Source organism: Triturus cristatus, chromosome 12 (assembly GCF_964204655.1).
Source record: "Triturus cristatus chromosome 12, aTriCri1.1, whole genome shotgun sequence".
Classification (NCBI taxonomy): domain Eukaryota; kingdom Metazoa; phylum Chordata; class Amphibia; order Caudata; family Salamandridae; genus Triturus; species Triturus cristatus.
This window is the reverse complement of record NC_140595.1, coordinates 535,744,875-535,769,678: the sequence shown is the minus strand read 5'-3', so window position 1 is coordinate 535,769,678 and position 24,804 is coordinate 535,744,875. Positions and strand designations below refer to the sequence as shown.

Below are 24,804 nucleotides of genomic sequence, written 5' to 3'. Positions count from 1 at the left end.
GATTTGTGGCTGTCTCCGGGACTTGTGAGGGGCTCGCCTTCAATCTCCTCTCTGCCTACATACCACCGGGATTGTATACTCAGGCCTTCATAGATCTTGGGGACCTCCTCCTGAACTTATCCAATGGCAGATTGTTGATTGGGGGCGATTTTAACTCTATTGTCTCTGACTCCCTCGACCGCTGGCCCCAGCGGGCTCTACCGCCCTCCCGCAGGTGGATCCACAGCTTTTTGGGACCAATGGGCCTGGTGGATGTGAGGAGGAGTTTGTATCCGACCAAACTACAGTACACCCATCTCTCTGGCCCTCATGACAGTATGTCCCGTATCGACTACGTACGGACGCTAGCGGATCAACTCCATATCGTCAGGGACGCCAGCACCTTGCTAGGGGGATTTCTGATCATTCACCTATTCAATGTCGCCTAGAGGTGGGCGAGCCCACAGTCGGACATATTGCCCCGATCAACTCCTGGTACCTCACTGCCCCCCAGACCAGGGACAAGGTCCTAGGCGAGTCTGAACTTTACTTTCAGGAAAATGAGGGGTTGGTTAACTCGATGGTTATGCTCTGGGAGGACTACAAGCTTGTTATACAGCGGGTTGGTGCTGGACCAGATTGCCGTACAGCGCAGGGAGAAGGCAGCAGACGTGACGTACCTAAAGGGTGAAATCTTAGATCTAGAGGACGCCGTTCGGTCGCAAGACTCGGAGGAAGCCCACCAGAAATTGCGTATAAAAGTCAAGGAGTTCTCTGACCTAGCTACGGAAGCCGCTAAGACGCACTATACGGCCACACTCAGCAGAATCTATGACATGGGCGACAAGGCTGGTAAATTACTGGCTTGGCTGGATCGCAGAGATAGGGCCCAACGAGTCGTGGTTGAGATAGAAACAGACTCGCACTCTTGCCTCACCGCGCCGCAGGACATCGCGGATGCTTTCGGCCTCTACTATCAGTCGCTTTACACATCCCACACGTTGCATACAGAGGACGAGGCTTCCTCGCTCCTACGTGACATCTCGATGCCGTTGCTTATTGAGGAGGAGTGCTCCGACCTCGACATCGCTGTCGCAGAGGTAGAAAAAGCAATCCAAGACTTACGTGGGGGGAAGGCATCGGGCTCTAACGGTCTGCCCACTGAGTTTTTCAAGCTCGCGGCGAGTAAGACGGCTCCTTATCTCACCGAAATGTACTGCAAAAGTAAAAAAGAGGGTATCCTTCCTGGGGACCAGCGACTCGCCAACATTGTCGTAATCCATAAAGCAGGCAAACCAGCTAACAACTGTTCATCTTATCGGCCGATCTCGCCACTTATCTGCGAAGTCAAAATCCTAGCAAAGGTTCTTACCACTCGCCTGCTCGGGGTTCTCGCCCGCCTGGTCCATCCGGACCAATCGGGATTTATGCCCGCTAGAAATACCTCCCTTAACCTGTGTCGGCTCCACAGTGTATTGTGCCGGGTCGACACGATCAGGGAAGACGTGATCGTGGTATCACTTGACGCTGCCTCGACGTTCAACACCATCGAATGGCCCTACATGCTCACAGTTCTTCGTAAACTCGGCTTCGGGCTCGAATTTATTAACAGGGTGCGGCTCCTATACCATCAATCACTTGCCCAAGTAGTCGTTAATAATAGGAAATCTCCCATATTTGTTCTCGGCAGGGGCACCAGACAGGGTTGCCCCTTGTCTCCGCTTCTCTTCGCCTTAGCCTTAGAACCTTTGGCGACCTGAGTTCGCCAGGACCCAGCCATAAGGGGCCTTAAATGGTCACCAGGCTGGAAGGACCGCATTTCGCTGTATGCGGAAGATATCTTGCTTTATCTGGCCTCTCCGGCGGCATCCCTAAATGTGGTCCTAGACATATTCCACGTGTTTGGTAGGTTTGCGGGGTATACAATAAATTGGTCTAAATCAATATTATACGTCCTTTACGGCAAATGGCCTTCCCTCCCACAGGGTTGCCAATTGGCAGAGGCAGCTGATGGCTTTAAGTATTTGGAGATGTGGGTCTCTAAAGATCTATCTAGATTCTACACTTGTAACCTCCTGCCGCCTCTAGAGCGTCTTAAATCGGACGTCCACCACTGGAAATTGCTCCCGCTGACCCTTCTGGGAAGTGCGGCCCTAGTCAAAATGATGTCCCTTCCCAGACTCTTGTATGCATTGCAGAACACCCCACTTCCAGTCGCCACCTCGTACTTCAAAGACATCAACGCTATCGTTCGGGACTTGCTGTGGGAGGGTAAACCACCTCGTATCGCAACACACAAGCTCATGTAAGGATGGTATGATGGGGGCATTGGGCTTCCGGACATTAGGAGGTATTATTGGGCATCGCAACTCGCAGCAATCAACCAATGCATGTACAGACCACAGGGGGACCCTGCTTTTCAGATCGACAGGTGGCTCCTTCCAGTTGGTGGCTTTGAGGATGCTCTATATGTACAATCTTTGAAACCGGCTCTGACTGGGCCTACTGGTCACGCGGTGCATGTGTGGAGGGTGTCGACTAGGAGTCAGGGCTGGGAAGGAAAACTCACACAGGCCACGCCACTTTGGTACAGTGAACAATTAGAGAAACTGATCCGCTCGAAGGGCTTCGACAGGTGGGATCTTATAGGCATCTCCAAAGTGGATGATTTATGGAAGTCGGTGATGTGGTCCCCTTTCCCCAGTTACAGCAAGAATATAACCTGGCCCAGTCTGAATATTTCCAATATCTCCAAATTAGACATGCCCTACTAGCTGTGCTTCCCAGGGGTAGTGAGCTCCCTGGATCATCCACACTCGATGATATGATCTTAGATGGTGACCTACCGGAAAAGGCTATTTCACTCATCTACAAAAAACTCATTAACAATATGGCGGATCTCTTGACCCGCTTGAGGGCCAAGTGGGACCATGATGTGGCGGGTCTAGACGATGAAGAGTGGTAGGCAGTGGTGGCCTCTACCCGGGAGGTGGCCATCTCCTCTCGGCTGTGCTTGGTGCAGTTGAAGCTTCTCCACAGATCCTACTTGTCGGGGCCTCTGATGGTTAGCATGGGTTACTCGACGGATGATAGCTGCGTGCGGAAATGTGGTCAGGAGGGGGCCTTTATTCATGCACTCTGGGAATGCGCAGTGATACAGAGCTTCTGGGAGGGAGTGGTGCGTCAGATGGAGGAAACGTTGGGGCAACAGATCCACTGTAATATTAAGTTGGCATTGTTGAATATATGGGACCCTACTGACGTAAGCTCCAGGGAACGAACATGGGTCACTTTGGGGATGATGGTTGCGAAAAGGAATATTGCCCGATTGTGGAGGGCACAGAACCCGCCGAGTGTGGCTGACTGGGGCAAGCACATGGACTGGTGTATGGTGACGGAGAAGTCCATCTATGAAGCCAGGGGGTGCCCAAACAAATGGACGCAAATATGGTGGCACTGGAATGTCCATAGGGGAGAGATTTGTGAGCCCCCAAGATCCAGAGAAGAGGTTATCGGTTGAACCTAGTTTTGTCCATATGAGATTGTCATTGTCACTTTATGCTTTATGTTTTGAACTTCATTTCATGTACAACACTCACTGCCATCTCAAATACTACTGTGTAGCCTACATGTCATGCCTTTCTTCTAAAAAAAGAACTTTAAAAAATAAGAGTCTACTTCAGTGTGGCAGGCTACTTTCAACTTTACTTGAATTTTTTTATTTGGATTCTGTGTTCCCTAACTACTTGCTCTTGTACCTTTTATACCTTCAGAGTCCTGAGACCTGTTACTAAAGGACTTTTCGAAGGAGGTGAGACTACACATAATTGCTTTGTTGTGATTATGACTTTTTCACTGCAGGAGGGCGATTGACAGTGGTGGTTTGTAAATAATGGGATGTTAAATGCATACTGTATATTAAATATGTTCTTATATCCTCACAGAAGGTGGACCTGACTACCGCTGGTACCACTGATCAATGCCATATCAGTTAATGTATGGTATTTTCATAATTTCTTTATGATTTATTCACTTTTTAGCAGAGTGACGAAGCATTTGGTCCTGAGGAATGCCAAGAACCATCCAGTCTAACTGGGCAGAAACATGTTGATCAGAGCCCAATAGGGAACATCCATATCCCTATTCTCACTTAGCTGTTTTTAAACGTATCAACTGGGGACACCAATAAAGGATTGACTTTGTCTATCCAGGAGATAGTTTTAACCCACTTTTTGACTTTTCTTGTACTCTGCCCCTCACTCTAACCTACATTCGATGACTTGAAAACACCTCACGCTCCTCTCCTGCTGGGTAGTTGTAGCCCACACTGTGTACCTTGCGGTCACAGTGTGCAAGAGGGAACCCAATGATGAAGCCTGTCACCTTATGGTGAGTGGGGGTTCTCATCTTAACACATGTGTGTGTCCATTCCCCAACCCTCACAACCTTGTGAGTTATGTAGATACACCATCCGGCTACCTATTTTGTGAGTTTTGATTACATGGAGTGGTACCATGGATGGTTACAATTCCGCCATATAGAAACCATATAGTGTGATAATACATTAGGCAAGGTTGTCATCAGTAATGTGACAATTTGGAATGCAAATACAAGGTAAATACATAACACCATAGATTCAAAGCCTCTTGCAACCAAGGAAATAATTTTAGTTACATCTCCCCAATGCCTCATGATTTATCACGCAAATATCTGTTTTAAGTATAATTTTGGAAATCCAGACATTTGTCTCCAAACATCAGTTAAGCTTACGAGTTCTGAAAATACACATTTTTGGCTCAAATGGACACTTTTCAATTTTGGAATACACATATTAATTCAAACAAGCATTACTTTCTACTTTAGTACGCTGGGCTGCACACTGGTGAGCTACTTCCAGGTAGCTGGAGAGCTACCAGTAACCCACAAGCTATTGGTTGGAGAAGCCTGATATAAACATATATATATGTTGAATGTTCTTTTTAATGGGTCCCTTGCTGTGTGTTACATGTTCTCAAGTTACAGTCGTAAAAAGGTACATGTTCTCAGGTACATTCAGCAAGTTACAAGTTATTAGGTTACAGCCAACATATATTTCACCCTATGCTGGTGTGCAAGCTGAGGGCTTTCTCAAACATTATTAGGATTTTAGGCAATTCTAGTCCTTGTGATATTTAGTCAATAAGCTTAGTCTCCTCAGGGTGTGTTGATCTAGTGTGAATAAATAGTCCTGATGCAGTCTGTAGTACGTCTTGTTCTGCAGTCCAGATTATTCGTCCATTGCTCAAGGAGATGGTAGAAGTTAGAAACTCTTATACAGCATTATATAACCCATTTTATTTTATATTATTTGGGCAGTCTTGTAAAGCACTGCATAACACAAAGCAGTAGCATTAAAGTGCTTCAGGAAGGGCATATGTAGGAGGAAAATAAGAGTAAAATATGGTGAAGGATAGCAGAAGGATAGTCATGCAGCATGAAGCGAAAGTGGCTGCTTGTGGTATCCTTCATCCAATGCTGCAATGCAATCCAAAACATTCATCAATTCGGAGATGTCCAATACCTTCCCAGTGCTACATCTTTAATGAACTGGATTTTTGTTTGTAGTCAGTTTAAAGGACAGTTAAAATATATGATACTGTTTGAAAACTAGAAGGTGCTAGCACTATCTCTAGAGTCAATATATGACCCCAAATATTTTAATTACAATAGTTATCCTAATATTAAAAAAAAAAAATGATATATCAACTTCAAATCACACTTCTGCTATTTCTGAGCATAGTGAATAAAAGATGTTAAAAGATTACAGTTTATGGTAATGTATTTACTAACTTCAGAAAGATAAAAGGCTTAGAGTCCTTAACCACGGTTCGATGTTGTGACCGCAGATCACTGCATTTTTAAGCGATGAAATTTAAGAACAGTGGGTCATCCTCTCTGATTTGTTGCCATATCATTTACATGTTAGATCCTACATTTTCTATCACATTGGCCACATGGCCACAATTTATATTGACTCTGTCCCACAGTATGCCAGGAATTGCCATCATTAGGCCAAGGCCAGCGTTATAACAAAGATGGGAACCATCATGCCATGGATGTGGACAATATTATAAGAACGACGACCATCATGCCAGACAGACTAAGTGTTAGTCTACGGATAAGCATCGTGACATGACGGATGCCCGCATTATGCTAGGAATTAACCACCATTTTGCAAGGGGCAGAATTATAAAAAGAGTTGGCAACATCATGCCCCAGGCAATGACAAACACTAGCCCTGCTCTGATAATCACAGCCTTAATGTGACAGAGGGCCTCCCAACAGATTTGAAGCACAGTTGTACAGCGCTCTGCTGGAGAGTTGTGCCCGTAGTATTAGATTCTACCTCTGAAATAGATCAATATACATCCATCAGTTGTAAGAACCTCATGGTTAACTTTCTCACCAAGGGTTTGGAAGTTTGAGGCAGAAGAAATATTGGGCACCTTCAGATTGATGGAAACCATAGGTGAAGCAGTGCCCGATCACCCACATGGATGAGCTGCCCCTGACCAGAATGCAATGCAAAGTAAACAAGTTCTAAACAAGAATTCAAAGTAAATGAGTACTATTCATCTCACCTTGCCATTGCTGTGATGGTGCCGCTTTTGTATTTGCCAATGCGGAATGCTTTTAAAATGTGCTAGCATCTGCAAAACCAATAGCAATACCCAGCGAACTTTAAAACTATAGTAAACATTGTTTTTCTATCCACAAAAAGTGTTTCCTATATCGTCAAGATGACCGTCATCTTGCGTGATGCAACTTGATGACCCAACACAGCAGCCACCATGAAAGCATGAAAATGTATTCTATACTTTACTTTCAATGTACTCACATCATCACGTTGAGTTCTGCAAGGTGTCACCCATCTTGAAGGTACAGAAAGCAATGTTTTCTACACTTTCAAGAATAGATACCTATATTGTATATAGTTTTAAGATGTCCACTAGCCACTATTGGCTTTTTCCCAAATAAAGCAGTCAGCATTAGCAAAACAATAGCAGTAGCCACCATGGAATGGGAGAGGAGCAGTAGGAAAGAAGAAAAAACAGGAAAGGGGCTCGACCAGACATAAGAAAATAGTGCAGGACAACATCCAGGGCATCACTAAGTTCACCATTGGCTTCTAGTGTGCCACAGAGAAGTAATGGGATGGAGGGGAGATATTTGGAGGTGTGGGGGCTTCAGGACTGCAGGACAACATCTAGGACATCACCCATATGGTGCCTTGCAGACCAAATATGATTACTTTGATAGCAGTTGTGAGGGGAAAGGGAGTTTTGCAGACAGGGAAAGAGTACAAGCTTGCTCTAATACATTAAAGCAGAAGGAGGAAGAGGACCTCCCTCGGCTGTGTAGTTTTCAGAAATGTCTGAGTTAGGTGGGTTTCACTAGATGGCCGCCGAGCCCAGGACCAAAAACAGGTTGGTTTGTGATAGATAAATTTGATGCCTCCACAATTGGACCCCACCCTACCACGGGCACTAGGCCTACCCACACAAGTGACATATTATGTTTATCAGGAGACTTTAGGGAATGCTGGGTGGGTGGAAGTTGGTGGAGCCACACAGATTTCAGAACTTTCCATCACAGAAATGTGAGGGAAATGTGTTTTTTTTATTTACAAAGTTTGAGGTTTGCAAGGGATTCTGGGTAACAAAACCTAGTGACAGCCACACAAGTCACCCCATCCTGGATTTCCCTGAGTGTCTAGCTTTCAAAAATATATAAGTTTGCTATGTTTCCCTAGGTGCCAGCTGAGCTAGGGTTCAAAATCCACAGCTAGGCCCATTGCAAAAAAAGGGTCAGTTTTCACAGGAAAAATGTGATGTGTCCACATTGTGTTTTGGGCCGTTTCCTTTCACGGGCACTAGGTCTACCAACACAAGTGAGGTACCATTTTTATCAGGAGACTTTGGGAAATGCAGGGTGGGTGGAAGTTTGTGCATTGATGCAGATTCCAGAACTTTCCATCACAGAAATGTTAGAAAATGTGTTTTTTTTTTCAAAGTTTGAGTTTTGCAAGGGATTCTGGGTAACAGAAGCTGATGAGAGCCACACAAGTCACCCCATCCTGGATTTCCCCGAGTGTCTAGTTTCCAAAAATATATACATTTGCTAGGTTTCCCTAAGTGCCAGCTGAGCTAGGGTTCAAAATCCACAGCTAGGCACACTGCAAAAAAAGGTTCCGTTTTCACTGGAAAACTGTGCCCACGTTGCGTTTTGAGCCATTTCCTGTCGCGGGCACTAGGCCTACCCACACAAGTGGATGAGTAAGAACTTCCTTCAGCTCAACTCCAATAAAACGGAGATCTTGCTGTTTGGGAAAGCTGAGGAGTTGTGGACCTCTGACTGGTGGCCTGTAGAACTCGGGGAAGCTCCTATACCAAAAAAGCAGGCAAAGAATCTGGGCATCATAATTGACGACAAACTTTCCATGGAGGAGCATGTGAAGACCATCTCAGGCACCTGCTTCGGCATGTTGCGAATGCTGAGAAAAATATTCCCTTGGATTCCTCTCGTGGCTAGAAAAGCCCTGATACAGGCGCTTCTAGTCAGAAGACTAGACTATGGAAATTCGCTACTAGTAGGAACGAGGGAAGATCTATTAACAAGGCTGCAAGTTGTCCAAAATACAGCAGCGCGTCTTGCTCTCAACAAAGCTGCATGTACCCCTTCACTACCTCTCTTGCCACAATTGCATTGGCTTCCTATTAGGAAGAGAGCAGTCTTTAAGCTCCTGTGTATAGTGTTAAAATCAATTCAGGGGACAGGCCCCGCCTACCTAATGAAGAAATTAAAACCTTACATCCCCGTGCGTCAACTGAGATTGAGTAACTGGAAACTGCTCTGCACGCTGAGAATCAGGAAAGCTAAAATGGGCGGTCGCGCCTTTTCCCCCCTAGCCTCGCCCACTGCCAGATGAGATCCGAGCCTGCTCCAATTTGGCACAGTTCAAGAAACTGCTCAAAACCTGGATGTTTTAATGACCGCTTACAATCTGCTGTCTGCCACCCAGGAGCCGAGAGATCCCCTTGGGGATGGTTTGTTGCGCCATACAAATCCTAATAATCAGAAATAATAATAACAACAAGTGAGGTAGCATTTTTATCGGGAGACTTAAGGAACACAGAATAGTTGAACAAGTGTTATTACTAACTGACTTTCTTTGCATTTCTGCTATCCAAATACAAGACAATTTGTAAAAAAATAAGTTTATTTGAAAAATTACCTCTAATTCACATGCTTCTATTGGTACCCACAATTTTGGAGTTGTGCAAATAACCACTGCTTCTAAACTTTATATTTTGTTCCCATTTTGGAAATATATATGTTTCCTTGCTACCTATTTTTCACTCTTTATATTTTACCAAATGGATTGTTATATACCGGGTACACAAAGAAAAACCATTGCAAGACGCAGCTCAGTTATTGGCTCTGGGTTCCTCGGGTTCTTGTTGAACCTACAAGTCCTATATATCGGTATATTGCTTTCAAAAAACCTGCCATACCTCGAAGAAGCTACAGGTGAAAACGTTGGCTCAAATGGCTGTTTTTTCCAACTCATTTTCATTTTTTATTATTTTCAACTATTAGTTTCTATACAAAACCTTGAAGGATCTACACAAATGACCCCTTGCTGAATTCAGAATGTTGTCTACTTTTCAGAAATGTATAGCTTTCTGGCATCCATTATTGCTTTCATATCCATTTCTACCACTAACTGGAAGGAGATTGAAAGCACAAATAATCGCAATGTGCCAGTAAAATACCAAAACTTCGTAGAAATATTTGGTTTTCTGACAAAAGTTTGCCTGTCCCTGAAAGGTGAGAAGATGGTGATTTCAGCACCACAAACCCTTTGTTGATACCTTTTCCATGGAAAAAAAACGATGCTTTCTTCTGCAGCATTTTTTCCCATTTTGTTTTTATTAAGACAACATTTAGCTGTATTTTGACTCATTTCTGGATCCCCTCCAAGGGAATCCACAAACCCTGCGTACCTTTAAAATCCTCAGGCTGTTGGAAAAAAAGAGGCGCAAATATGACATGGATACCTTATGTGGCCAAAACGTTACAGGGGCCTAAGCGCTAACTACCCCAAATAGCCAAAAAAAAGGTTTAGTACGGGAAGGCCTAGCAGCGTAGGGGTTAGAAGCAAGGGTAAACAACCTATGCTCTATGGACGGGAAAAACATAGAATCGAGAAGAAAGCTATCCAATAAAGAATATAGAACTGTGACAGATGGGAAAGCCATTATGTCACGAGCAGGGAACTAACTCAAAGCCCACTCACGGTGGTATTGTATACAATGCAAAATGCAGCAGACAACTGAAGCTGTCTGTAGCGAGGGCACACAAAGACAGTGCTGGATCATCTATGTATGCCTAACATGGCGCAACATTTATTTCCTCTGAAAACTGACTGTTCCTCTACATATAACCGATGACCAAGTACAGGGTCATCGATCAAAGACTAGACTAGAGATTGAACAGGATGGCACTGGAAGACCTGGAAAGCTGTGCCACATAGTAATTGTAAAATGTTACCTGAGCCTTGTGAAAAATGAACTGAACTTCCATACAGTGACCCAGATAGTAGGGCACGCAAAACTTCTTCTATGAGGTATTAACCACACGCATGATATTACGGTGTGACGTTTGTGCATGGTGGACAGTTTAAACCACATCAACACAGTTCATCATAAGCAAAGGTACAGTGTCAACTGGTAACTGACCAGTAGCTAATAGCAAAGAATGTTTTTCAGAACATAACAGGCTTTTACACACTTGTTGGTAATTCTCTTCCTACTCAGCCCCCGACAGGGTTCAATCTGCAGATAACCCAAATACTGTAGGATGACTCCAACAAATCTGTAGGCACTAGATAAGGCTCTAAATTTCATGAAAATGCAGTTGCCTACATTTGAAATCAGTAGGTATATGGCAAGCATGTTTAAAAGAGGGGCAGAGGCTGCATTCTCAGACCTGTCAAGTCGCCTGCAGTTCGCGGGTGTCACCTGCCAGGCTAAACACCTGCACACCAGCCAAATTAGGCTCAAAATTGTGAATGCAATGACAAAGGGGCCCACCATTCAGCGTAATTCTCACATTGCAAATGAGGACGGAAAAGATTAGGGCTCAGGTTAACAAACACTTTGTGTTGGATTTGCAATACTTTTTTAACGCAACCTTGACGCAGAGTGTTGTGGTGGGATTTACAATCCAAAGCAAATCGCAATTTGTGTTGGATGGTAACCCAAGTAACGGAAAGATGTGCAATGCGCTGCCTTGAGTTGCACTGTGTTCCATGAGTGGAGCATGGGCATTCCCATGCAGCTACCCATGGGTTTCGAAGCAAATCCCTATCTACAAGGACGTGTAGAAATAGATTTGCGCCAAAGCGCTTTGGCTCCTAGAGGCCGGCATAATGAGGATAAATGTTTCAATTTCTCGTCGTTTTTCCACTTTTCATATGTGCTGCATTGTACAGCACAACCAAAGTGGGAAATGCCTTAAAGCATAGTTCTTATACTGGAAACCCCTTTTAGCACAAAATCTATGATTTACAAACTGCAGACACCTGTGCACTATGGCTCAATGGTATCTGCGTTGGCGCATGGCAGCCAAAAGTGCGCCAGCGGAGGGAGAAAGCATATCTACTACCACATCTTAGTAGATATGATGCTGTTCTGGTTTCTCCCTTTCACACAACGCAGCGCAGTACAGCAACTTAACTTGCTGCCCAGCAATACATGACTTCTATGTAAACCTGGGCCTAGTTTTTATTTTTTTTAGTAACTTGACAAAACTGTTGACCAGAGGTCTCTTTTAGTAACTTTGCAAAACTGTGTAGACCAAACACCACCAGGCGAATGGGAAAGGACAGGGCTCACGCTGAAATGTGCTAGCGCTGAGAGAAAGGATTGCCTGCGAGGGATGTCTGTTGGTGCTTTCTGCAGATGCACGGAACCCCAGGGTCCCATATACTGCACCAGGGATTTAAGTGGGCCAGGTACTGCCGGTGCTCAACACCGGCAGTTCTAAAAACCAGGTGCTGAGATGGGTCCCTATCGGGCTCTCCATTTTTGCCCTCACCCCCAGGGTAAAAAAAAAACTCAACTCTGCAGCAGTGCCACCCTTCACTGGCTTTGATGGAACTTCAAAGTGACTCGTCATAGTTCTTTCACAGTCCCACCATTTCAGAACTGAAGCATTTTCAACATTATATACAACGAATACATGCGTGTTGCTTTTTTAACTTATGCAACTAACAAACATTGACAAAGCCAATAGTCCTGACTTGTTATAGGTGTAATGTATTATATATCTGGACACAAATGAAGAAACAGCAAAAATAACAGTCGGGCGGCAAACTATGCTGAGCACAGATTTTTAGTTTATGTGCTTTTAAGCCACGCCCTTAATTACATCGGACACGCCCCTTGGATTAACACATAATTATTGTTATCGTGTGTGTTGCCCGGATAAACAAAAGCAAAAAAAGGCCGCAGCTCTACTCAGTGAGAGAAATCGAGGCAGGAAGCCCTCGGGATTGCAACAATATTTATCCGATGTTCCAGGATTTGGCAATTTCTGACACATGACTTTCAGATTCTTGCAAAAATAGCTTCACTTCAATGGCCACATAATATTTTAAATTGTTATAGAATTGTGAGTCACAAATCAATTGTGTGTTGTAAAATTGTCAAAAAGTAGCAAGTAGTTGCCAATCTGGTGGCAAGTACCCCATTAAAATCATGGGCTCAAATGCATCCTTGAAACCAATACACGCTTCGTGCCACAAACACGAACTAATTTTTGACTCACTGCCATGTTGCATGTTAAAACAATGCTAACTCAGGCTTTAAACGTGACACGTATGTTTACACAAATATGCAAATCGCTCTAAACGCCCAACCTTTCATCCTTGTTTCTGAAACAAGCTTGAAAATAATTCAGTCAAATAAACATGCTAGAGTTGTGAAAACTGGACCTTAGTACGAAGAAAAACAATTGCAAACCAGCCAGTGATGTGATCTAATGAATTCTCTTTTGTAAATGGCCTTTGTCGTTCTGCTTGTTCCGTGACTCAAAAAAATCTGATTCTTAATTATTTTACTTGTGCAGTACACACAACAAATTAAACCCCTCTAGGCACTCATAAAATGGTAAGGAATCTCAGATGTATGCCCAAGATCACACGGGCCAATCAAAAAACAGACACCAAGAAAATCAATGTCTACTGATGCTGAAATATGCAACCTAGCCACTAAATTATTTCCCTGCTTCCCCAGCATTCCTTGCAATATTAAATATGTCACAAGAGATAAAAGACGAGAAATTGCAGTCTGTGTGGTAAAGTGTAAGAGGGTAAACTTTCATTTTCATTGTTTTTCTTTGTTGACAAATCCCAGGAGGAGAACCCCGACATCTTCCCCATCTACCCCACCCCCATCACCCCGTGAAGTGGTCATCAAAGTCTATCCGGTTCTGACCAAAGTTAATAATTCATTTAAAACGCATTATTACTGGAAAATAAATTACCCCAAAAAATCACCACCAAAAATATCACCACATCTTGATGTACCTCCGCTACCATCCGAAGTTGTGTTCAGGGTTTCACATAAAACACGCTCATTTCAGTCTTAAAAAATTAACAGGTATGAGAAAACCTTAGCACTGACAGAAAAGAAAGTGGAATACATCCGTTTACGACACTTTCAGTGACAAAAATATTCTATAAACCAGACAAACATTGTTACCATTATAAACTCACAACTCAGTGAAATAACGCCGTATTATATTGCAAAGTATCTTCTAAACATGTTGTTTGAGATTAGAATTTTAATTTAAGATTAAGAGAATAAATTATATATTCTCACAATAGCCAGACATGCTCAGATGAGTCAAGGGGACTGTTTTATTAAATAGTTAAATGCACTTTAGATTATTGATGGTAAGTACGTCCAATTACACTTACCGATGCGACAGATAATGTCTGCACGATAAAAATGTCCCTTTTTTTCTTACCTGGACAAAGTGTCTAATGATGATGATGCAGTTCTGAAAAAGTAAGTACTGTTCGCAAACAGTCGTAGTATAAAATACGGCAGACACCCTCTTCTCGACAGTCACAAATTAATCGTGTTAAAATATTGTTTCTCTTTTTCAGTGTGCGGGAGCCTCGAAGGGTGTTTCCTCTGACACGGTATGTCTGTCCTAACTAATTCTCTCTCCCTTTAGATCCATCCTCGATCTCCTAGATACATTTTCACTTCCTCGTATTATACATCTTTTGCACGCTCGTGACGCAACCGGTTAACGGGTAGGAGCGGAAGTACTCCGTCCAATGGGAACTCTTCCTTTTAAGAGCCAGCCTCTACTGGCTACGCCGTGAGTGGCGCAATTGTACTTCAATTATAATGACGCGTTCAAAGTCTTGGGAAGTCTCTGTCAATGTTCCAGAAAAAAGACACTCCTTTAAAAAAAGTTCGCTATTGCACAATGTGTTAATATATTTTGTTTGTGCAATAGGTCATCGGGTAAATGCCTGTGGAACGAGGGGTAGCCTAGAGAGCTTAATCCAACCAGGAATAAGCCATCCTTCATCAGTCGTCAGCCTTTTACAGCGGATAAAATAAACTACAATGAGGTGGATACAACTTAATAAGAAAGTTCATGATAGCATACAAGGCGATACCGAACTAGGTAGAAGGCTACTGCTTTTTCAGGGAAATTATATACAAAAGAATTTTCGATGCCTACTTCTGTGCTTTGGGACTCTGCAGATTGAACTGGTTAGCACGTTAAACCGTTTCTCTAAGGAAGAAGATAATTGCCAATAATTCACCGAAGGCTGTAGAGTATAGGCTCTTACCCTTTTGACCTTTGTGGACCCCCACTGAAACACTACTCAGAGTCAGGAATCCCCGCCCCCCCCCAGGGCATTCCTACTATAATACAGAAACAAGTATACCTCAAACAAATACACAAGTTATTAAATATTTTGTTTAATTCACGAAACAAAAACATGCAAAAGTCTAAATTATATTTTAGTAGGAATGCTGGAGAGTTTCAACATTTTATTTTACTTCTAAAAGATGACAAGATGTGTTAGACTGACTCCAACATATCACTTTGTCCTTTTTGCTCCAAATATGTGCTCTGTTTTTGTCGGTGCATACGAGTGCTGTATTTGTGTATCTCAATTTTTCAATTTTGCTTATTTATGCATTTGGGCTTGAATAATCTGCTAATATTATTTATTTTCTAAACAGTTGGGGACCTTCTGAGTAAACAAATCAGAACCCCAGTGGTCCGCAGACCCCAGGTTAAGAACAGTTGATGTAGACTGTTCCGAACTGTGCTAATTACTTACTGGTAGTCTTTATTACACCAGCTACCATTCTTCGTCCCGGTACTTACATCACTGAGGTGAGCCCGCCTTCCCATAGGCACCACATGACTTAGCTGCAACAAAAGAAGTATGTATCATCTCGTCTACCAAACCACCAGTACCTCACGAGCAGGAGAGACCATAAAAAAGAGCTACATCGCACTTAACACCACCAGGCCCTGGGAATCTCAGTCGGTGATGAAGACACAGCAGGGTGGGCCTTAAGTACTGGGATGAGGAAATGATAATAGGAGTAATGAAGATGATCAGAAATTGCAACATTCCATTAGTCCTTACGTTATTGAGGCTGTACCAGAGGCAGCATGCCCATTACCCAATCTCCAAACAGCCCATCAATGCCTGAAGTAATGTACGATGCCCAGAACGAAGAGCAGTATGGAAAAAAAAACTGATGGATGGAATGCTGGACAATGCAAACATTCACCGCCAGTCACATGGATTTGGGTTTAATCCATCATTCTTTTGCTCACCACACCATCCCAGTTTGGACCCAGTCATATGCAAATCAGTCTTGACCCTGTTTCTTGTGGGAACAGCCCAGCCTGAACTGCCAAGTCAGGTCCTCCCTGGACCGGAAACAAGCATCCTGGGACCGGTTTCAGGGCATCACCCTTCATCAGCCAGACTAGCTTGAATCCAGTGGTGTAGTGAACATGGGACCCACATCTGGGCATACCCTTCCCACTTAGCGCGACATATGCAAAAGAAACAATTGATGGACGGAATGCTGGACAATGCTCACATTCACCCCAGTCACAAGGATCTGGGTTTAATCTATCATTCTTTTGCTCACCACACCACCCCAGTTTGGACCCAGCCATATGTAAATCAGTCTTGACCCTGTACCTTGTTGGAACAGTCCAGCCCGAACTGCCAAGCCAGGTCCCCCTGGACCGGAAACAAGCATCCTGGGACCAGTTTCAGGGCTTCACCCTTCATCAGCCAGGCTAGCTTGAATCCAGTTGTGTAGTCAACACGGGACCCCAACTGGGCATACCCTTCCCACTTAGGACCTAAGATGAACCTAAGATGGCCGATCGAGAGGGAGCTGCCCTGTGAGCTCCAGAGGGCTGGGATCTCTTTTGATAAATATCCCTGATTGCCCGTTCCATCCCCCACCATCATCCCACCGCCTAGACCGGAACCGAAGGTGATGTTACCTGTGTAACGGAGACTTCACTCTTGTCGCCAGATTAGGATACGGGGTGGCCGGAAGTCCGCTGACCCGTCCCAGAGGTCATTGGGGCCAGACTCCCCCACGGCCGTGTGAAGTGTCCTGTGGGTACAGTGGCTTAGCTGAGAGGAACTTGAAGCTGTGACCGGTTCGTCCTGGTGGTGCCTAGCTTGTAGCATGGCCGAGTGGACTGAGCCAACCCCCAACGTGGAAGATGTATGGAGACATACTGCCGGAGATGTCCTGAATGGAGACATACTGTCTACGGCTACACGATCCAGTCTCTTAGTTGAGAGCAGAATCTGCATACCAGAGTTACTGGGACCGACTGCGGATCCAAACGGCCTCATTTCGGCTCCAATAAGGTACAATATCTGCAGCAACTCTGCATAATGGCTCTAATCCTCAGCGACCATTAGTTTAAATGGCCTGACCCTAAGATGGCGGCGATTTACGAAATACAGGGAGCACCCCAACCTCTCCTGCATAACTGCACGGTAAAACTGCTGATAAACTGAGCAACTAATACTGAGGCAGTGCCTGATAGGTCTAAGGAGCAAGTCACTGCAAAGCCGATCTCTTCAACAGAGCGTTTCTCATGGGTGCAGTGCCTGACCTTAAAATGGCGCCCTTGTACTAGATATTGTCGTATTTAACAAAGGACACGATCGCCTACAACTGGCTATTGACTTCCATGGATTATAGCGGACGTGGTGCCTGATATAGACAAAGAGTAAGTTACTGCAAAGCTGATCATTTCAACACGGCATCTTCATGGGTGCAATGCCTGACCTTAAAATGGTGCCCGTGTACCAGATCTTGGCGCATTGAACAAGGGATTTGATCGTTTACAACTGGCTATTGTCGTGCATGGTTTAGTACTGATGTGGTGCCTAATGATAAGAAGGAGCACTTCTTCGCAAGGCCAATTTCACCGTCACGACGATCTTCAAGAGAGCACTGCCTGTCCCTAAGATGGCGCCCATGATTCAGATCTCAGTATATTCAATCAGAGTCATGGCGTTTGACACTGCTGCAACAAGAGAGACGCAAGATGGCCGCCAAGAAGGAACACCCAAAAGGAGCTATGGGATGTGGGTTCACGAATCTGTGAAAATCCTATCATAATCCCAGGCACACACCCGTCCGTTTCCTAGCTTGCCAACAGAATTCAGGCTAGAGTGATACCTACTCACCAGGCCTGACGAGTTGTGCCCGCTGCGAAACACGACTTGCTACAATGCCGGATGGGATTGCTCTAATACTAGACGCCGTTGAGCAAAAATAATGGGGTGACCCGGTGTCCCTCAGAACCTGGGTGGGCGTATTATATAAATACAATGGTTCTGTCGGGAATTTCTAATTTCTTTTAGAATGTTCAAAAAATATTCATTACATGTAACAGATATCAGATAAATGAGGAAAAAAAAGGAAAAAAATGAGGAAAAAAGCACACACCAATAAAAAGTTAGCAATTTGGTAATTTAAGGGAATAAAGTATTATGGGCTGTCGTAATACATAAGTTTAAAAGAGCAAAATATTGGTGACTTGTGGTGATAAAGTGACATGTGATGATAAATAGTATATACAATATATTTCAAATGCGGTAAAAGTGAATAAGTAGAATAGAAAGGTACATTATTTCTTGATATGTCTTTATGGTTTTTCACATATGCTACAAGATCCTACGTGAATTAATCTGTGATCAGAAGCATTGTGTAGACATATAAGGGTGCGTTGACGTTTCGACCCCGTGTACTGCGCAAAATATAATAAGCGTCACGGCGGCTCTTCCTCAGGACAGTGCAGATGGGTATACAGCCCAAGCGCAGATTTTGGTTAATATCTGCAGTCCGGACTGAGAGCTGACAAGACGTGCTGAACCAGAGATCGCGTAAATGATGCGACTGGCTTAAAACCCCAAATTTATTGAAGACATCATCCTTTTACCTCAAAAATCTTCAAGGCCTCCTCCTGATTCACCAGGACTACAACTTTGACTGAGAAAACCTTCTCGCCCACAGATATTAACCAAAATCTGCGCTTGGGCTGTATACCCATCTGCACTGTCCTGAGGAAGACCCGCTGTGACACTTATTATATTTTGCGCAGTATACGGGGTCGAAACATCAACGCACCCTTATATGTCTACACAATGCTTCTGATCACAGATTAATTCACATAGGATCTTGTAGCATATGTGAAAAACCATAAAGACATATCCAGAAATAATGTACCTTTCTATTCTACTTATTCACTTTTACCACATTTGAAATATATTGTATATACTATTTATCATCACATGTCACTTTATCACCACAAGTCACCAATATTTTGCTTTTTTAAACTTATGTATTACGACAGCCCATAATACTTTATTCCCTTAAATTACCAAATTGCAAACTTTTTATTGGTGTGTGCTTTTTTCCTCATTTATCTGATATCTGTTACATGTAATGAATATTTTTTGAACTTTCTAAAAGAAATTAGAAATTCCCGACAGAACCATTGTATTTATATAATACTAATGCCAGACACCAGCAAGACGGGGATCCATCCCCCTGCGGCTGCTCTTCTCTCCCACCCTGGGGAGACCCCACTAGCAGAGATCTCCCAGTGGAAACCGGTGCAATTGTGCGCAAACTACATCAAGACACCCACTGAGGCAAGATGCCTCTCAACTCATCGACCTCCCACCGCCCCCCTACGAAATGCTTGAAAACCCACGGCCCTAACTCTTTCTCCATCATCTTCCCACCTAATCTCTCACTCAAAGCAAAAAGAAACTTCAAACATAGTTTGATTAGACAATTCCCGGAAACTCTCATCGCTGATATATACCACTGCACCTCCAAAGGACAAAAGAAAATGGATCTCATCTTCCACACCCAATGACCCGCAAAATGGAACACCATACTTAGATCCCACCTCCACATATCCAAAACAACTAGCACCCCTCTCAGCTGCAAACTGACGATCTCTAACGAGAAACACCCTTCGCGCAGCGGCAATACCTCTGCCACCATCTACAGTAACGGAATAGTCCTGATTCAAGCCAACAACACCAACCTAGACTCATTTGACTCCCTATTCCACATGCTACGGAATGTCATCACTCACTTACAATATAATCACTTACTCAACCCCTTACCACTGATCCCCCTTTCCCCTAACATACCATCCACCCACGCGAATTCACAAAGCTTACTCCAGATGCACTCCACCAAAACGAATCCCACTCCCTCCAACGCCTCCCTCTCAACCAGAGCATCTCCAAGATGGGTCTCTTCTAAAACTCACCGCCCCACCACAGACACCTTCCCCCTCCCTCCCCTTTCCCAGAAATTCATCCTTACAGACATCCAGGGGAACCAAGACACGATCAAAGTTTCCCAACTCTCACCAGGCAACAGTACGCAATAAACCGTTATTTAAAACGCAGCATGAGCACTCCCTCCATATGCCCTTTGCCAACCACAGGAGCAACACAGGTGCCAATGATATAATAACTCACCCTCTCACCAACAGGCTCACACCACCCAGACTATCCTTCACAAGGCATCTTGAATCTAAACCCGCCCGACTCACTGAATATGTCTCTAAGACTCTCTCGAGTGGAAAGCCAACTTGAGATTATAACACAGGGCCTAAACAAAATACTATCGAACATCACCACGCATCTGGAGCCTATCCAACGCTTACACTCCCCTCCTACTGTCCTGAACAAAAAACACCCAAGCCCTCACAATCCGTGGACACACAACTGGATCTCAATCGCCCTCATTAACCAGCCTCAGAGACCCAAAAGAACAAGTGCCGCAATGTCCATGGAAGAGGCGACTGTTCTTGCTAACTCCTATGACTCCTTCACAGCTAACAACCCCAACTACATGATCCAGGTAATCACTCACGGGTTATGAGAGACCAGACCACACCAAGAACAGAGGCCACTGGCCCTCCTCACGAACATACCCATGACCCCCCTCCAAAGAAACCGGTCAACAAGACAACAACCCACTGCATGCTTATAAACTGCAGATCTGCGACCAAACATGCAACAGAACTGGCGGAAAACTTTCTAACTCATGACATTGATATCACGTTCATCACAGAAACTTGTCTGAAAGAATCCTCTTTACCTATCCTTGACATGCTTGTGCCCCTCGGGTTCTCAATCATAAACAAAGACAGAGAGAACCACTGTGGCATGGGTATTGCAATCATCCAAAAGAGCAACATCTCCATAACCGAAATCAACTCTCTCTCCTACACCACATTTGAATATCTATCCTCCACCATTAAGACGAAGGACAACAAAACGATTCGCTACCATCTCCTCTACCACCAGCCGGGCAGCACTCCCTCTTTCGGAGAGCAACTCTCTGATCTGATATCACACTGCTCTCTCCTAGACTTCGACACCATAATATAAGGGGACCTTAACCTACATTGGACTGCTGCAAATAACACTCTGATCCAATCCCTAAACGATCTTCTTCTCAAAAATAACCTTACCCAACAACGCACAATAGAGGCTCAATCCTGGATGCCATTATAGCTCGGAAAGATACAGTTACTATCGACCACATCCTCCCTGTCGACTGGTCAGACACATCATTCTATTTCACTTAACCATCCGTCCCACTTCCCTACCCCTCCACAGGATACCCTTCATTGGGCAGGATATCTAAGACAGATTCCCCTTGCTCACCTGGAAGAAAGGGTAAGAACACTACCCCCCCCACTCAACTCGAACGACCTATCGGCAACTGAGCTTACTACTCACTACAACACAACAATGACAACCATACTAGACCAAATAGCCCCCCTGAAGCAAAAAAGAGTCAGGAACAACCCATCGAGAAACTGGTTCAATACAGACCTAAACTCTGAAAGAAGATATCTCAGTGTGGCGGAACGACTCTGGAGGAACAACCATCCTCAACCCTCCTTGACCAACGCAAATCAGAATGGAGGAAATACAATAAGCATATCAAGAATGAAAAATCCACCTTCTTCCGTAGTGCACTAGACAGCGCTAAAAATCATCCAAAAGAACTATTCAAACTCATCAAAAAACAAACAGCCAAACCTCCCACATCAACCATACAGGCTTCCAAAGAACTATGTGACACCTTTGCTAATTTCTTTCACGATAAAATCACCAAGATCGAATGCTCCCTTGACGAACACCTCCTGGCAACTAACGACAATCTGCCTCCCAGCATTGAATGAAATGCCCCCCTCGGCACCCTCTGTGCAGCTGGAAAACATTCAACCACATCGCCAAAGCACACATCACGGAAATGATTATCAGGTCCAAACCCTCCTCACACATAGCGGATCCAATTCCCATCCAACTGGCTCAAAAACTCAACTTTACCGTAGCCCCCTTCTGGACCCAGATCATAAATAGCTCCCTGAGTACTGGAATCATGCCAGACTGTCTAAAGATGGGCCAAGTCAAGCCATTATTAAAAGAAATGGGCTCGGACCCAAGCAACCCCAACAACTTCAGGCCGGTCTCCAATCTCCCTCTCCTATCAAAAAGGACTTAACCAACATATTGACAGCAACAATCTTCTGGATACTCACCAATCAGGCTTCAGAAAAGGCTGCAGCACAGAGACAGGGATCCTGAACATCTTAGATGATGTCTACAAATCAGTCGATGTAGATCGTGGCTGCTTACTCATACTCCTTGACCTATCGGCAGCCTTTGACATGGTTGACCACAATCTGCTCATAAATGCACTCCGAGAAAGAATTGGTGCAGATGAGGTGGTCCTACAATGGTTTACCTCCTTCCTTCAGACCCGCTCACAAAGAATAAAAATTAACAACTTCACGTCTGTCCTTCTCCCCATAACCAGGGGAGTCCCACAAGAATCGGTTCTCTCCCCATCATCTACATGGAACCCCCTCACCTCCATACTCAAAAAATCCAACATCCCCTTCCACATCAATGCAGATGATACCCAGATCTACCTAGAAACATCCTCACTAGGAGACATACAAAAACTAAACAACACCCTTCGAGAAGTCCAACACTGGTTATCCCACAACTACCTTAAACTCAACCAAGACAAAATGGAAATCCTTTTCATTTCCAACAAGGAGCAGACCCCACTAGCCATAGAATGGCTAAAATCCATTGATGCTCTTAATTGCAAGCTCACTGTAACGCCCTGAACGTCTCAGGATCGTTTAACAGACACGATAATGAGGACGCAACCACTTGTGAAGGGTTAGTTATTTTAATGAAGGCAAAAATAATACAAAGAATAAACAAAAGTTATAGTCACTGGAATCCTCCAGGCTAAGTACGTTACCAGCCCACAGCACGGATGGTCCTAACCGTCCTCTGCATATACGCCGATCCCGGCGTATGCCAACAGAGGGCAGAAATGAAATGGCCGACAATGCCAATCGGTAGGCTGTGAGGGGCACGAAGAGTGTTGGGGAGAATCGAGGAGTCAGGGAAACACCCAGCCGGGGTCTCTACCTGAAGGGAGCAGCCGCTCAACCTCTTCCTCAGACTGCACCGGGACGCGGAGTCACCTCCTGGTGGTGCGTCACCGATACCCCAATCAAAAAGCAAGAAGACTGAACCGAGAGCAGCCGCTCGATCGATCCTGTGGACTTCCGAGTCTGTAACGCGGCAAACACCTCCTGGTGTGCGTTACAGCTGGCAGTCCCTGTATCTCTGGTCAGGCTGGGAGTTACGACTCCAACCAGCAAAAGCGCCACTGCGCTTTGACTCAGCCGAGTCAAAAAGCGAAGCTCAATGGTTGACCGGTAGAGCTTCCGGGTCCTTCACAGGTGACGATGGGGCAAGACACGGCCCAGGGAGTAACGACTCGACCTACCTCCGTTCTTGCCTTACTGGAGCACCACTCCGGAACACTGCTCCTCACGAAGCAGGTACGTCGGTGTAAACACAATATCCGACAGCGTTGTACCTCCCGGTTCCTCCCTTTATAGGGCGTGTTTTCCTTGAGTTATGTAACAGCTCTCCTGTTTACATAAGGGCGTGTTTTCCTTGAGTTATGTAACAGCTCTCCTGTTTACATAAGGGCGTGTTTTCCTTGAGTTATGTAACAGCTCTCCTGTTTACATAACCTCTCAACCGCTAAGCATCCTGGGAGATGTAGTCCGTTTTCGCTGGTTACCGTTTTCCTCCCCTTGCATGACAGGAATACTTGACACTCACCCAGGCAGACTCTGTAAAATCTCTGGGTATCACACTGGATGCAAGCCTAAACATGGACAAACATATCAATAACTCAGCAAAGAGCGCATTCTAGAACATAAAATTACTCAACAAAATAAAACCCTTCATCCCCCCCAACGACCTTAAACGAGCCACTCAATCTCTGGTGCTGTCCAGATTGGACGACGGGAACACAACTCTCACGGGCATGCCAAATTCTCACCTAGCTCCCTTCCAAGTAACCCTAAATGCAGTTGCCAGGATGATTACAGGAGCAAAGAAATACGACCACATCTCTCCCTCCCTAAGAGAACTAAAATGGCTACCAATCGAAATGCGTGCCAACTTCAGAACTGCCTGTCTCACATACAAAGCTCTTCACACCGGACAACTGGCCTACCTGGCTTCCAAACTCAAAAAGGCAGGACAAACGAGGAACCTCAGGAGCACCAATACCCTTCTTCTCATTCCACCGAAAGCCCGCAAACAAAAAACCCTGTCTCGCTCCTTCTCGGGAAATGCACCCAAAATCAGGAACTCCATACCAGTTCACATGAGGACCAACCCCTCCTTCATAAACTTTAAAAGCCAGCTCAAAGACCTCTTCCTCAACAGATCACACCCGAAGTGAGAGATGTCGCACAATGTGACAGAACACTTTCACCAAAGGAATTCTGCTAAGCGCAGAACCTAGACTCCTCAACAAGAAGTCTTTCAATCGCCAGTTCCCCTTCCCTTTTAGCCTCATTCCAAAGACTGTGGAACAAGATTCGACACAAGACAATTTTGTCTATCGTAACACTGTATAACTATTTGCTTCACGATATATGATGTAAAGCGCTCTGATACAGGGGTGGGGGAATCATATCGCCCGACACCCGAACCATGTTGTTTTTATTGAAGGGTAAGAAGATTCAATGTCTATTTTGTCCGACGTACAAGTAGACATTAAATCACGTAAATAAAATAGGCTG

General features: G+C 44.6%; 1 protein-coding gene across 4 annotated transcripts in view; it reads right to left on the bottom strand.

Annotated features, from left to right (window-relative positions):
• Nucleotides 1–24,804, bottom strand: part of FBXL8 (F-box and leucine rich repeat protein 8) — a 149,311-nt gene that overhangs the window by 63,553 nt on the left and 60,954 nt on the right. Inside the window, exon 1 of one of the 4 annotated variants that reach the window (XM_085638639.1) lies at nt 14,056–14,330. The exons of the other annotated variants lie outside the window; for them this stretch is intronic. The gene's annotated coding sequence lies outside the window, so the exon portion shown is untranslated. Of the gene's footprint in view, nt 1–14,055; nt 14,331–24,804 lie in introns of those variants that run through there. 4 annotated transcript variants of the gene reach the window in all.